At 42.6% G+C, this 13,710-nt stretch overlaps 1 long non-coding RNA gene across 1 annotated transcript; it reads right to left on the bottom strand.

The window, feature by feature from the left end:
* Window positions 1-2,524: 2,524 nt before the first annotated feature.
* On the bottom strand, window positions 2,525-13,290 carry LOC121857634. Its single transcript, XR_006087249.1, has 3 exons — window positions 13,139-13,290; window positions 8,733-8,877; window positions 2,525-2,563 (listed from the first exon to the last, which is right to left on the bottom strand). It is a non-coding gene; the product is annotated as an uncharacterized LOC121857634 (long non-coding RNA).
* Between the last annotated feature and the right edge of the window lie 420 nt (window positions 13,291-13,710).

Raw genomic sequence — 13,710 nt, 5'->3', positions numbered from 1 at the left:
TCAGTGATCTTTATTCTCGATACTTGTAGGCAATTAAATACCACACAACAAGTGCCAGCTTAAATTGTTTATACTAATAGATTAGAAAAAGTATCTCACAGAAACCCCATGGCGGACAAGGGAAAGAGTCCAAACAAATTCCCTAGTAACAGACTGCCTTAACCAAAGAGCCATTTGCATTCTCAAGTGATATAGAACAAATCAGATCAGTGAAAATACTGCGAGTCACTTGGATCATTCAGACAAGGGTTCTGAAGTGAACTCCTGCTCCATCCTGGTAGTTGCTGTGCTGGAGGTCAACAAAGAACACTACAGTAAATCTTAAATTCCTCTTTGCTTGAATTAAAATTCCTAATTAACACAGACTTAGGAATCATACAATAAACTTGAATTTTTTCTCACAATGTGAGGAAACAACTAGGTACAGAGAGAGGAATTCAGATCACTTTACTCCTTCAAGCCAGAAAATGTACTTCAAGCCTAATCCTGTTTCATAATCTACTGGGAAGATTCCAGTTGCGTCAGCTGACAAGGAAATATTCCTCTCAAATCAAAGATGATCCGGCTATTGTTACTGTACTGCCCAGGAGTTCCACATCACTGTAGTGGTACGCATTACTTGTCTTCAGTAAAGCCCTTCAATGAAAAAGACAAATCACCATAAAAATGCAGAAATCCAATAAGAACAGACCAATCTGGAGCAATACAGGTGATAAAATTGTGATAAAATTTTAAAATACTGGTTACTGATTTATATTTTTCTCCTAATGTATGAAAATGGCAAAAGAGCTAAAAAAAAATAAAAAAATAAGTTTCCAAGTACTGTACAAGCAACCCCGACGAGAAAGGGTTAAAAAATAAAAATAAATTAATTAAAATCAAATCCTATAACCAACAAATTTAGTCCAAATGATGAATGGTACCTCAAAGCTGTCAATAAAGACCTGAAGAAGACCTTGGCCAGCTCAGAAGGAAAATGACCAAGAATTCGAGGTAATTATATACTGTGCATTAGGACTTTCGCCAACCTCAGATTTCTATCCGTCGATGCCGGTATCCTCGGGTTTACTCTGTACCGGGTATACCATTCTCACCAAACTACTGCATTGAATGTCGAGTATCCGCGGATTAGTGTGCATCTTATCCCTCTATGTATCTAATGTAATCTTCCAAATGGGAGGAATGAAAATACCTGACTAATAAAATGAAAAAATACTGCATTGTCATTTAAGTAAAACTATTTTAAGGGCACACGAGCTTCCTCTTCCCAATAACGATAGTCAGCTAACTCCACGGATGTAAGAAAATGGCTTGCCCTTTATGCTTTTTGACCTTATAAGCAGTAATAATCATTTCCTTCATTAATTTTTTTTTTCATCGGAATGAACTATTGTGTGCAATGTACAGTAAAAAAATAAAAAATAAACATAATTTTTTTAATAAACTACAAGTTGAAAGAAATAATAATGTGCGTGCCTCACAGCTTGGCCTGGTATGAGGCAGAGATCCCTATAACACTACACCTATCCCATGATTCAACATTTTGCTCCTGTGACATAAGAAATGTTTATTTTCTTATGTTTATAACCTTATGATAACTACTTTTTTTTTTTTTACACAGTCTGTATGAATGATTGGAGTGTTCCTGTAACAGTGTTAAAAATGAATAAAATTACGTATACGAAAATATGAGTTGAAAATAACAATAACACAGTTTAGCTGGTAGGGGTGGTGGGCTACAGGGACAGTCTAATTTGGATAATCTACAAGTCCACACACACATGTTCACTTCATACACATACACAATTCATGCTCTCTTCATTTTTCTTATTTTATAGTACGCCATTCTGGGGCGAGATGTATTGTAAAAATTTATATTAATAAGGTATTTAATTTAGATTAAATGATTTTTTATACACAGTACTCAAATTTAATTAAATGTATGTTACAGGTCTTGGTTATAGTGAAGGAACAGGCACTTCTAGGCCTGACTAGTGTTATCCTCGCGAGCCATGGGGTTTTTCAGGAACCTAACCCCTAAGAGTTGGTGAGGGACTACTGTACTGCCTTCAGTGACTGGAAAATTAACCTTCAGTCTCGACCAAAGCTTATTCCTAGCTCTCTTTCATCCATCCACATTCAAAACTCAACCATTTCTTGAACCAACTGGTTCCATCATCTATTCCCACATACTAGAACCATCTCAGCCTACCCTCTATGCAAACCTCACCAATACTATAATATCAGTAAAATTAGCCTGGTTTGCACACAATTATGCTTTGCATGCCAATTTTCAGGATGTATCCCTATGATAAGTAAGGACCAGTGTATAACAGCTCTTGCATTACTGTCATTAACCTTTTAAGTAATTTCTCTTGAAGTGAATCAAATTGCAAAGACAAAAAAATCTCACAAAGAGAGAAAATTAAAGACTCTATTGTTGAGGTAATATCAGGTTTAATGAAGCAGGTCAGTCTCTCTTAAAGAATATGGTAAATATATCGATGATCTCTGAGATTGTTTTGTAAAAGAGTGAGTGCATTATGGTGGAGTAACAATGTACCTGTTGGGTATAGTGCATTGCTACATCAAAACAATTGAATGAAAGAATAAACAAAACAATTAAAATATACAAATACAGTACTGCAAGTAATCCTCATTTATCACAAGGCTTCTGTTCTTGAAAAACTCTTAAGATGTGTGAAATTGCACACATTGTACTCATGCAAACTCATATCCCATTAGAAACAATGGTATGCATTCTTATTAAGTATACATCAAAAGTTAACAAAATTGTTAAGTGATAAACATTAAAGCTTATAAAAGTTGATACAAAATAAGACAACGCACATTTTATGTACAGTCAACCCATCCTCTGGCCGACATGACAAAAATTAAACCAGGCAGTCACCCTGCTGATTCTGAGACGGTGACTGCTGCCATGCTGTGTGTTGTGACTTCCATCAGGAAGGAAGAATGCAGCTGAGTGGAGAGTTGGCAATGAAGTTAAGTTCACTGTCCCTACACACACATTCACTTCACACACACACCCATACTCTATTTATCATATTTTATAGTTTATTATTGTAATGATTTTTCCACAACTTTTAAGTTTTATTACATGTAACAATGCACATGCCTTATTCCCAGTTTTCCTTCTCAGTGAGTCAAGCTATTGCTAAACCAAATTTTGACTTAACGTTAAGTGAGAATGGGTGTCAAATTTTTAGCACAAAACCGAATTTAAGGAGGAATAAATGCAATGAAGGATACCTGTACATGAACATCAAGACAGGGAGGCACCGGCTGGCTGTGACTGCACTGTGTCAACAAGAACAGGAATTTAATAATACATACTATAACTGTAGCTCATCTGGAGTCAAGTGGATTTTTTAAATTTATTATTTTCCCATAATGTTTTATTATCCTAGTACCAAATGAACCCCAAAATAAGATGGGAATTATGGTGAAATTGCATAACTGCTGTATTAAATGAGGTCAGGGGGTGGCGAATGTTCAAGAACCAATTCACTTCCTACTCTTCATTTTTTTGTAGTTGTATATTATTCAGTGGATATTCTACTCATGGACATTTCAACTTACCAACCAACAACCACCACCATTTACACCCAAGTTACCACTATTATGGGCATAAAAACACACTTAATAAAGTTAAGAATGTATAAAAGATTTAAGCTAGTGGTAAATATATGAGAGGATTGTGTTTTCACCCTCTGAAAGCTGAGCATGAACTGATGCATCTCTGCAAATTTAAAAGATTCTTACTGTTACTTTATCCTTTTCACCACAGATCGGCTCGTTAGCTGCTTGGGAAAGGGTGCTCTGTTGGAAGTAATTTGAGTGCATGATTAAAAATTTTCCTTGCAATAGCATTTAAAAAAACACACACTTGGATATTTTGTACATACAAATCAGATATGTGACAACACAAAATTGCAATACAGGTATCCCTTGCTATATGGACATTTGTTTACACGAATATTCTGTTCTTATAAAGTATTTCTTTCTCAGCGTGCATCCTCATCCCTAGAGCATTAATGAATGAAGGTACACAGACTGCACTTTGGTAAATTTCAGGTCACAGGTAGGCTTACAGTAGTGGTACTTTACCTTTCTGATGGTTTAATGTGCATCTTTTTTCTTTTTTGTTTCATGCACAAAATTTATAAAATATCGCATTAAACTACCTGCAGGCTATATGTATCCATATTCGGTAAATGATATCCATGAATTTTGTTTAGACTTGGGCACAGGCCTCTGGGTGAGGTACCTGTACCCCATTATACAGGTATACAGTGTACAGGTATCCCAAAATCTGAAAAAATCCAGAACCGAGACACATTCAGCCCCAAGGATTTCAGATTTGGAATTTTCAACCTGTTTACAAAGCTATTCACTTTTTAACAAATAATGGTCCCTTAAGAACCTAACCCATCTGTATAACGAGAGATACCAGTATGTGATTTTGGGATAAAAGAGGATTACCTATACAATGAACCCTCACCAATTCAATACCTCATCAGTTTAAAATTATATACAGTACAGTTATTTGCAGTCACAGGGATTTCTTGTTATTTGCGGGTTGCCAATTTGCAGTAAGCAGATGATGGCTAGCAGTGCAACGAGTCACCCTATGTGCCCGCGCGTCTCATCCACTCTGTTTGCCCTCACCAGTACCCGTGACCTAGCATCCCGTGTCACACTCTCAAACTTTCGTGTTTCTTTGCGAAAATGGCCCTGAAAAGACTACCTAGTGCCAGTGCTGCTAGTGGAGGAACAGAAAAGGCAGAAGTCAGTGATGACCCTGGCAAAAAAAAATTGAATTGACAGACAAGTTAAAAGAGGGGGTGAGTGCTGCCGCGGTTGGCCGGTTGTTTGTGTGAACGAATCCACAGTGCGGTACATAAGAAAGAATGAAAGCAATTCGTGATTCTGTTCATGAGTGCTCCTGCAAGTGCTAAAGTGGCGCAGGTTGTTTGTGACAAGAACATTGTAAAACCGAGAAAGCACTGAACATTTGATCGAGGACTAGCACAGCAAAATGTTCCGATAGACGGCAATGTGATTTGTGAAGAGGCTAAAAGTCTTTATGCTCATTTTTACGAGTCAACAGGTGGTGAAGGGGCTAGTGCAGTGACTGAACCAACTTTTAGTGCCAGTAAAAGTTGGTTCGAGAATTTTAAGAAAAGATTCTCGCTCCATAATGTTAAGCTGACTGGGAGGCCGCATCAGCTGACCACACAGCCACAGGTGCATTCCGCCAAGCTGAAGAAAGGCTATAGACCAGAGCAAGTGTTAAATGCTGATGAATCTGGTTTATATTAGAAGAAACTACCTGGTACTGTAGAACATATATAAACAAGCAGGAAAGATGTGCCTCTGGGTTCAAAACCAAGGACAGAGTGATGCTCATCTTCTTAGCAATGCAGCTGGCTGCATTATCAAGCCTGGCGCTACCGCTCAGCAAACCCTAAGGCTTTAAGGGAAAAACAAGCTTTGCCAGTGTTTTGGCAGTCCAACGAAAAAGGCATGAGTAACTGTGCAAGCTTTCCTGGGCTGGTTCCATAAATGTTTCATCCCTGAAAGTGGAAAAATACCTTGCTTCCAGAAGATGGAATTTAAGTGTATTATTGATAGAAAATGCACCAAGCCCCAGAAAGTTTGCAATTTAGCCATCCAGGTGTAGAGGTGGTGTTCCCACCCCAACACCATTCTTTATCCAACCTCTCGATCAGGGTGTAATACACACCTTCAAGGCATATTATACATACTGCTCTTTTGGTCGTATCTGTAGTGCCATGGATGAGACCCTGACCTTGATGTTAGCAAGTGTTGGAAGAGTACAACATTACAGACTGCATTATCCTTCAGTGAATCATTCAGTGAGCTTAAACCAGAGACAGTGAATCCTTGTTGGCACCCTTATGGCCTGAGTGTGTGAATAACTTTCAGGATTTCCGTCCATAGTGAGATGTGAATGACATTGTGAATGTTGCACGTCAGTTGGGTGGTGAGGGTTTGTGGACATGGCTGCTGAAGATGTGGAAGCCAATTGGTGGGCATGGAAGGAACTTACAGAAGAGGATTTGAAGAGTTGGTAAAATTGCCAGAAGATATGGAATTACAACATGAAGGTTGGAGTATGAAATTTTGGTGAATTATTTTGTCAGGTAAAGATGGTGAATGATTTCATTGTTGACCACGACCCTTCCATGGAACGCAGCCTAGATGGTCCGAGGAATCAATCAAGTATTGTTTTCCTATCAGGAAATGTTTCAAGAACTGAAAGCAGAGGAAACAACTGCCAATCAACATTTTTTTTTTTAAGAAAGAACCAGCTAGTGCTACCGCTGCCGCTCCACCCTCCTCTTCTCCCCAGCCACGCACCACCTCACCACCCTCTCCAGCCACCCACCACCTCCACCACCTCCTCTTCTCCCCAGCCACACACCACCTCACCACCCTCCCTCCCAGCCACCCACCACCTCACCACCTCCTCTTCTCCCCAGACCACACCACCTCACCACCCTCCTCCCAACCCACCACCTCCCCCCCTCCTCTTCTCCCCAGCCACCCACCTCACCACCTCCTCCCAGCCACCCACCTCCACCACCCTCCTCTTCTCCCCAGCCACGCACCACCTCACCACCCCTCCCAGCCACCCACCACCTCCCACCACCCTCCTCTTCTCCCCAGCCACGCACCACCTCACCACCCTCCTCCCAGCCACCCACCACCTCACCACCCCTCCTCCCAGCCACCCACCACCTCCCACCACCCTCCCCTCTTCTCCCCAGCCACCCACCACCTCACCACCCCTCCTCCCAGCACCCACCACCACCCACCCCTCCCAGCCACCCACCACCTCCCACCCTCCTCTTCTCCCCAGCCACGCACCACCTCCACCCACCTCCTCCCACACCACCACCTCACCACCTCTCTTCTCCCCAGCCACGCACCACCTCCACCACCCTCCTCCCAGCCACCCACCACCTCACCACCCTCCTCTTCTCCCCCAGCCACACCACCTCCACCCTCCTCCCAGCCACCCACCACCTCACCACCCTCCTCTTCTCCCCAACCGCACCACCCTCACCTCCCAGCCACCACCACCTCACCACCCCTCCCTCCCAGCACCCACCACCTCACCACCCTCCTCCAGCCACCCACCACCTCACCACCCTCCTCCCAGCCACCCACCCTCACCACCCTCCCCTCCCCAGCCACGCACCACCTCCCACCCTCCTCCCAGCCACCCACCACCTCACCACCCTCCTCCCAGCCACCCACCACCTCACCACCCTCCCTCTTCTCCCCAGCCACACCACCTCACCACCCTCCTCCCAGCCACCCACCACCTCCCACCCTCCTCTTCTCCCCAGCCACACCTCACCCACCTCCTCCCAGCCACCCACCACCTCACCACCCTCCTCCCAGCCACCCACCACCTCACCACCTCCTCCTCTCTGCCCACTACCTCACCACCCTCCTCCCAGCCACCCCCACCTCACACCTCCTCCCAGCCACCCACCACCTCCACCCCTCTTCTCCCCCCACGCACCACCTCCACCACCCCTCCTCCCAGCCACCCACCACCTCACCACCCTCCCTCTTCTCCCCCAGCCACGCACCACCTCCACCACCCTCCTCCCAGCCACCCACCACCTCACCACCCTCCTCCCAGCCACCCACCCTCACCACCCTCCTCCCAGCCACCCACCACCTCACCCTCCTCCTCCCAGCCACCCACCACCTCACCCTCCTCCCAGCCACCCACCACCTCACCACCCTCCTCTTCTCCCCAGCCACCCACCTCACCACCCCCTCCTCCCAGCCACCCACCACCTCCACCACCCTCCTCTTCTCCCCAGCCACGCACCACCTCACCACCCTCCTCCCAGCCACCCACCACCTCACCCCCTCCTCTTCTCCCCAGCCACGCCCACCACCTCCTCCCACCACACCACCTCACCACCCTCCTCCCAGCCACCACCACCTCACCACCCCTCCTCCAGCCACCCACCACCTCCACCACCCTCCCTCTTCTCCCCAGCCACGCCCACCTCACCACCCTCCTCCCAGCCACCCACCACCTCCACCACCCTCCTCTTCTCCCCAGCCCGCACCACCTCACCACCCTCCTCCCAGCCACCCACCACCTCACCACCCTCCTCTTCTCCCCAGCCACGCACCACCTCACCACCCTCCTCCCAGCCACCCACCACCTCACCACCCTCCTCTTCCCCTCAGCCATCCACCACCTCCCGGTCGCACACCACTACACCAACCACCACTGATTCACCCTCTTCCACCAGTGATCTTGATGATCCACCTATGCTTCATTAACCAGATGTCTCCCTATACTGAATACAGTACACCACTTCATCAAGCTCCAGACTTCCACATACAAATGTAAGTACATTATTGTGACTTAAGTTTCTCATACACAGTATAGGCATACCTGTATATTAGTGCACTAAGGTATTACAGAAATGGCTATTTGCGGTTTTACCTATTCGCGCCATTTCTTGGAACCTATCCATCGCGAATGGCAAGGGTTTACAGTAATTATTATTCTTTGGTCACAATAGGGGTCTATAATGCTTGAAACATTCAATCAGATTTTCTCCACTCCAACAAAGGGGGTTCCAAGAAATAAATGGTCTTAGCTAAGAGGTGCTACAAAATTAAGTTAAGTACTTATTTCTCACCTTCTCCATCCAAGTATAACAGTCCAGAAGCTGGTAGTAGAGTGGTAGTTTATCTGGTGAGGGGTCCAAGGACAAGAGCCCTGTGTTACCCAGATTTACAGGGTTTGAGGGTGGATTAAGACCTGCTACTTGAGTCTCCAGTTCTCTGCAAGTTAAAAATATATATAAACAGGCTTTTCTTCCCAACTGAAATTCTCAATAGCTTAAAAAATTCATATTTTAACTGAATAATGAAGGACTGATGCTGAAATTCCATTACAACCATATCTGGCTTGGGCAACTCCTATATCAGCCAAAGACTATTGGATGAGACGCCCAATCCTACAATACGAACATGTATTTAGCCATAATCAGGGTAAAAAAAATTTTCTTTGCCTAAAAACCACATAGAGACATGAAATCACTGCCATATTAAGTGTTCGCATTTTCTGCCCCATTATTCCCATCTTCTTTCAGGCCCTACTTACTAACAAATAATTTATCACCCAAAGAACATCTGGAAAATATAGAAGAAATATATAAAAGCGTTCGGGTGCTAATCATCTGCTCCACCTTTACCATACAATGAGCTAGACTTTCTCCAAATAATAAGCTTTGTATTGGGAAAAATTAAAAAAAAGCGAGGTTAGTTATTTTGGAACTACAGTATGTACTCACATTTCAATCACATGTCACTAAAACATACTAGCAATGTTTACAACCCAACAGGCTCCTTGTCATTCTGTACAGTACTACAGTGGTCCCTCGGTTAACGAACACAATCCGTTCTAGAAGGTTGCTCGTTAACCGAAAAACTCATTAACCGAAACCATTGTTTCAATGGGTTTTTGGGTAATTGGTTCCAGCTCACCGAAAATTGCCTAAATTCAACAAAAAAGGTAGAAAGGTTCACTTACTTTGAGGTGTGTATGTAGAAGGCTCCTGGATGATGATGGGGATTAGAATGGGGGTGGAGGAGAAGGGAGAAGAGAAGGCATTGGGGTGGAAGAGAAGTCACCCCATGGCGCCATTTCACCCATAAAATTTTAGTTCTCTTGGTGTAATTCAAGATTATTTTCTTTAAATCAACACTGCACTGCATTACATATTGTCAATATGTAAAATAAACTTCAAAATGACCAATAATTTGCTTGTAAACACAGAAAGAAAAGCGTTTAGCTGAAGAGAGTCTCAAGCAAGATGTTACCTCCACTGAAAAGACAAAAAGACTGACGCCTGTATGGTGTGTTGGCAGGCTGAATGGCGTGCCACAAACTAGTGACCCTACCTTCAATTATGTTCAATAATTGTTAAAATTACTAAAAAATTTAATATTAAACCATTAAAATTATTGAATAGTATAAACTTCTTGATATTTACCAAAAGGGTAAGGAATTTAAGCCCTAGAACCGATTACTGTATTGGCGGACTAATACTACAGCTGTTGGACCGCCAAATGCAAGCTAAAACATGTGGAGGTCAGCTCGTAAGAAACTCGTTAATCGAGGGATTGCTCGTTAACCGAAGTTAAGAATTTTATGGAAGGTAACTCGTCAACCGAAATCTCGTTAACCGAGGGACCACTGTACAGTACAGTATTTTAAGAAAAAGCTGCGACCCACAGATATTTTGGCAAATGATAATGGTAAATGTTCTATTTTAGGTAGAATTGTTTCTTATGTTATGTGATGTGACATTTTGATTATACTGTATAGGTGTTTTTGTGACTGTATTAGCAACTTATTCTTTTCAGACAAGTCAAGAAATGAACAACGATCTCATCGGGAGTGTTTATTACAATTTATATTGCATTGAATTCGCTCATTTTCCTAAAGATGTTGTTTGGATAATAACCAAAAAATCAAAATGACAATTCACAGGTTAGGAAGATAGGTAGGTTAGGTAACATTCTAATAAGGGTATTATTTTAGTTTTGGTCATCCAGGGACTTGTAGGCCTACAATTTTCAGAAAGTATTTTTCACAGCAATATTGTGAAACAGAACTGGGTTTGTGGGCCAAGTCCGTTGTTGACAGGAAACATTATTGCAGTGAGGTCTGTATGAACTGGATGGAAAACCAGGAACCTATTGGTGGCCCAAATGCAATTGTGGAAATTGACGAAAGTAAGTTTGGTAAGAGGAAGTTCCAACATGACCGCTTAGTGAAGGGTATCTAGGTTTTTGGCAGCATTGAGTGTGGATCGGGCTGCATGTTCGTTGTGCCGGTTGAGAAAAAGTGACGCCGACACCCTAGTTTCTCATTGCCAGAAATTTATCACGCCAGACCACTACTATCTACAGTGATTGCTGGAAAGCCTACTCGAACTTTTGGTCCTTAGGTTATAACAAACCAAACCGTTAACAACAGCGAAAACTTTGTTGACCCTGATACTGCAGTGGAAGAGTATAAAACCCTGGGTTCTGAGGGCTGGCAACAGGGATTACCACTACAAGCACTACTTCGTTCGCTACCTGTTCTGCCACATTCACCAAGACCACAGCACAATCCTTCATCACTTCCCCAACACTGTGGCTCGCCGTTTCCTACCATCACAATAACAAATAACGGTATTATTGCGTTTTAACATCACACATTCCTACCACTAATCTATTATCATTCGAATAAGTCGTCTAATTATAAGATAATTTTCATCTATTACATTACCGGCGCAAATGTATAATAATGGAGATAGCATATCCAAAATGTTCTCTATTTTCTTCCATTATTCTTCCGCCATTATCGCCTACCTCACCTCCCACACTGATGTCTCCTTCATAAATCATCACGCGCATGTGTTCCCGTACACGTCACGCGGCCAATCAAAAGCGTTTTTTTGGCAACCAATTAAAATGATTTTTGGTTTAATTCGCTGTAATTTTGACCCAATCAAAATCGATTTTTATTTTGGGTCTCTCATATTTCCAAATTCATATTCATTTCCGACCATGGAAGTGTGTGATGGGTGTCACTTAAATTATATGGAGCTGATTGTGAGTTTTGGGAAAAAAACTAAAAAAACTGGAGCATTTTTTCGATCGCATGGTGTTCTCCCAACCTCAGTAAAGTGTCATAAGTGCAAGACAATGTAAATATCGTCAAAACCAACATATGTGGCGTTGTCCTAACTCGTCCCTTATCCCAAAGACAAAGAAGAGACAGCAATAAGGTAAGAAATAGGTGATTCCATCATATGGTGAGAGTCGGTTAGGTTAGGTTTTTGCTTTTTCTAGTGGTTTTTTGGTGTATTTTTTATTCGCTTAGCCATTTTTTTTTTCGGAAAACGTCCCAAGAAAAAAAATCGATAAAAAAAACCGGCCAATTTCCGCCGGAAATGAAGGTCATATTCGGTCTAAACACACACAAATACACTAGAAAAATATATTTTTGACTTTCTAACAGAGTGTGGTGTGCTTATGCAAATTTACCCAAATAAATCCGCCGCCCAAGCTGCATAAGCGCCGATGCAGCCGGCTGCTCTCACATCCAGAAACAACCTTAAATTACACCATATTATAGTAAGTTCTTTCTATTTAATATACCGAGGGGTCCCGGGGTTAGGTAAGGTTAGGTAGGTTTATTTGGTTAGGTTGGTGAGGTGTTTTTCATACCCACTAAGGTTAGGTTAGGTATAATTTAGAAATAACTTTTTAACACCTTTTCACAAACTAAAAGTGTCCACTATATTAAATAGTGAAATTGCAGCGTTTATAAAATCATTTTTTTATGAAAAGTCGCCCGCGGGACAATCAATGATTACCACAGTGAAATTGCAGCTTTTCAAAATCGTTTTCTTTAAATTTCGGCCGCAGTTTAGTCATCAAGGTTAATATATAGGCCTAACCAGCCAAGGCTGCATAGCCCCGATGCGGCTGTATCATCTCGCGTCTAGAAAATGCCTCAAATTTCACCATATCATAGTACTGTAAGTTCTTTCTGTTTAATATAGCGGGGGGTAGAGCCCCTATAAGGAAGTTAGGTAAGGTTAGGTAGGTTAGGTGTTCTTCATACCCACAAATGTTAAGTAGCGCTTATTTAAAAAATAATTTTTTTTTAACATATTTCCACAAACTACAACAGTGGCCACTATAATATAACAATGAAAATCCGGCGTTTTCAAAATTGTTTTCAATCAATTTCTTTGGCGGGTTAATCCTAAATAATTACCGTCATCAATTATTACCCTGTCTCCTCCATTAGTTTGTGTGGATTTTCAGTTTTGGCTCTCAGGTTGACATTTTCATGAGATTACCTAAAATAGCAGAACCTGATACTTCAAAAGTTCCCCGTCTCGCTTAATGTCAATAACGGACCTCGTGACTTTATATCCGTTAAGTATTACCCAACAAGAACACTCTAATTATTCTGGTTTTTTTCAGAAAATCTAACTATGCAACAAGTCCTATATATTCATAACTTAAAGCTCACCGTAAATGGCATTTAACATCAGCCATGACCTTCATTGCCTCCTCGTGTACACTCTGTCGCCTTCTGAAATGAAGTTGAAAAAAAGGGTAACACTACTTCTGAGTGTTACAGTAAGAGTCTCCCGCCATGTTCACTGAGCAGGGTGCCACATGTACGACCTTCACGGCCAACTTCACGCCATCTCACGGCCAAACAGTCACTGAGCAGGGTGCCAGATATACGACCTTCACGGCCAACTTCACGCCATCTCACGGCCAAACAGTCACTGGGCAGGGTGCCAGATGTACGACCTTCACGGCCAACTTCACGCCATCTCACGGCCAAAACTTTTTGGATGGGAAGCACAAGGCTATTTTTGCAATCCACACAAAATAAAAGTATCCCCTACAATATCCACTTAAAATGTCGTAATAAAACCAAATTTTCACTTAGAATTGAGAGCCCAATAATTACATAAACATAATATCTATAATCTACAGTGAAGATTTACCTTAATCTGAAATGGTGGTGGAGCATGATAATGGTGGTGGAGCATGATAATGGTGGTGGAGCATGATAATGGTGGACAACTT

This window comes from Homarus americanus, unplaced genomic scaffold (genome assembly GCF_018991925.1).
Source record: "Homarus americanus isolate GMGI-L3 unplaced genomic scaffold, GMGI_Hamer_2.0 scaffold32948, whole genome shotgun sequence".
NCBI lineage: Eukaryota > Metazoa > Arthropoda > Malacostraca > Decapoda > Nephropidae > Homarus > Homarus americanus.
This window is presented reverse-complemented; position numbering and strand designations above follow the sequence as displayed.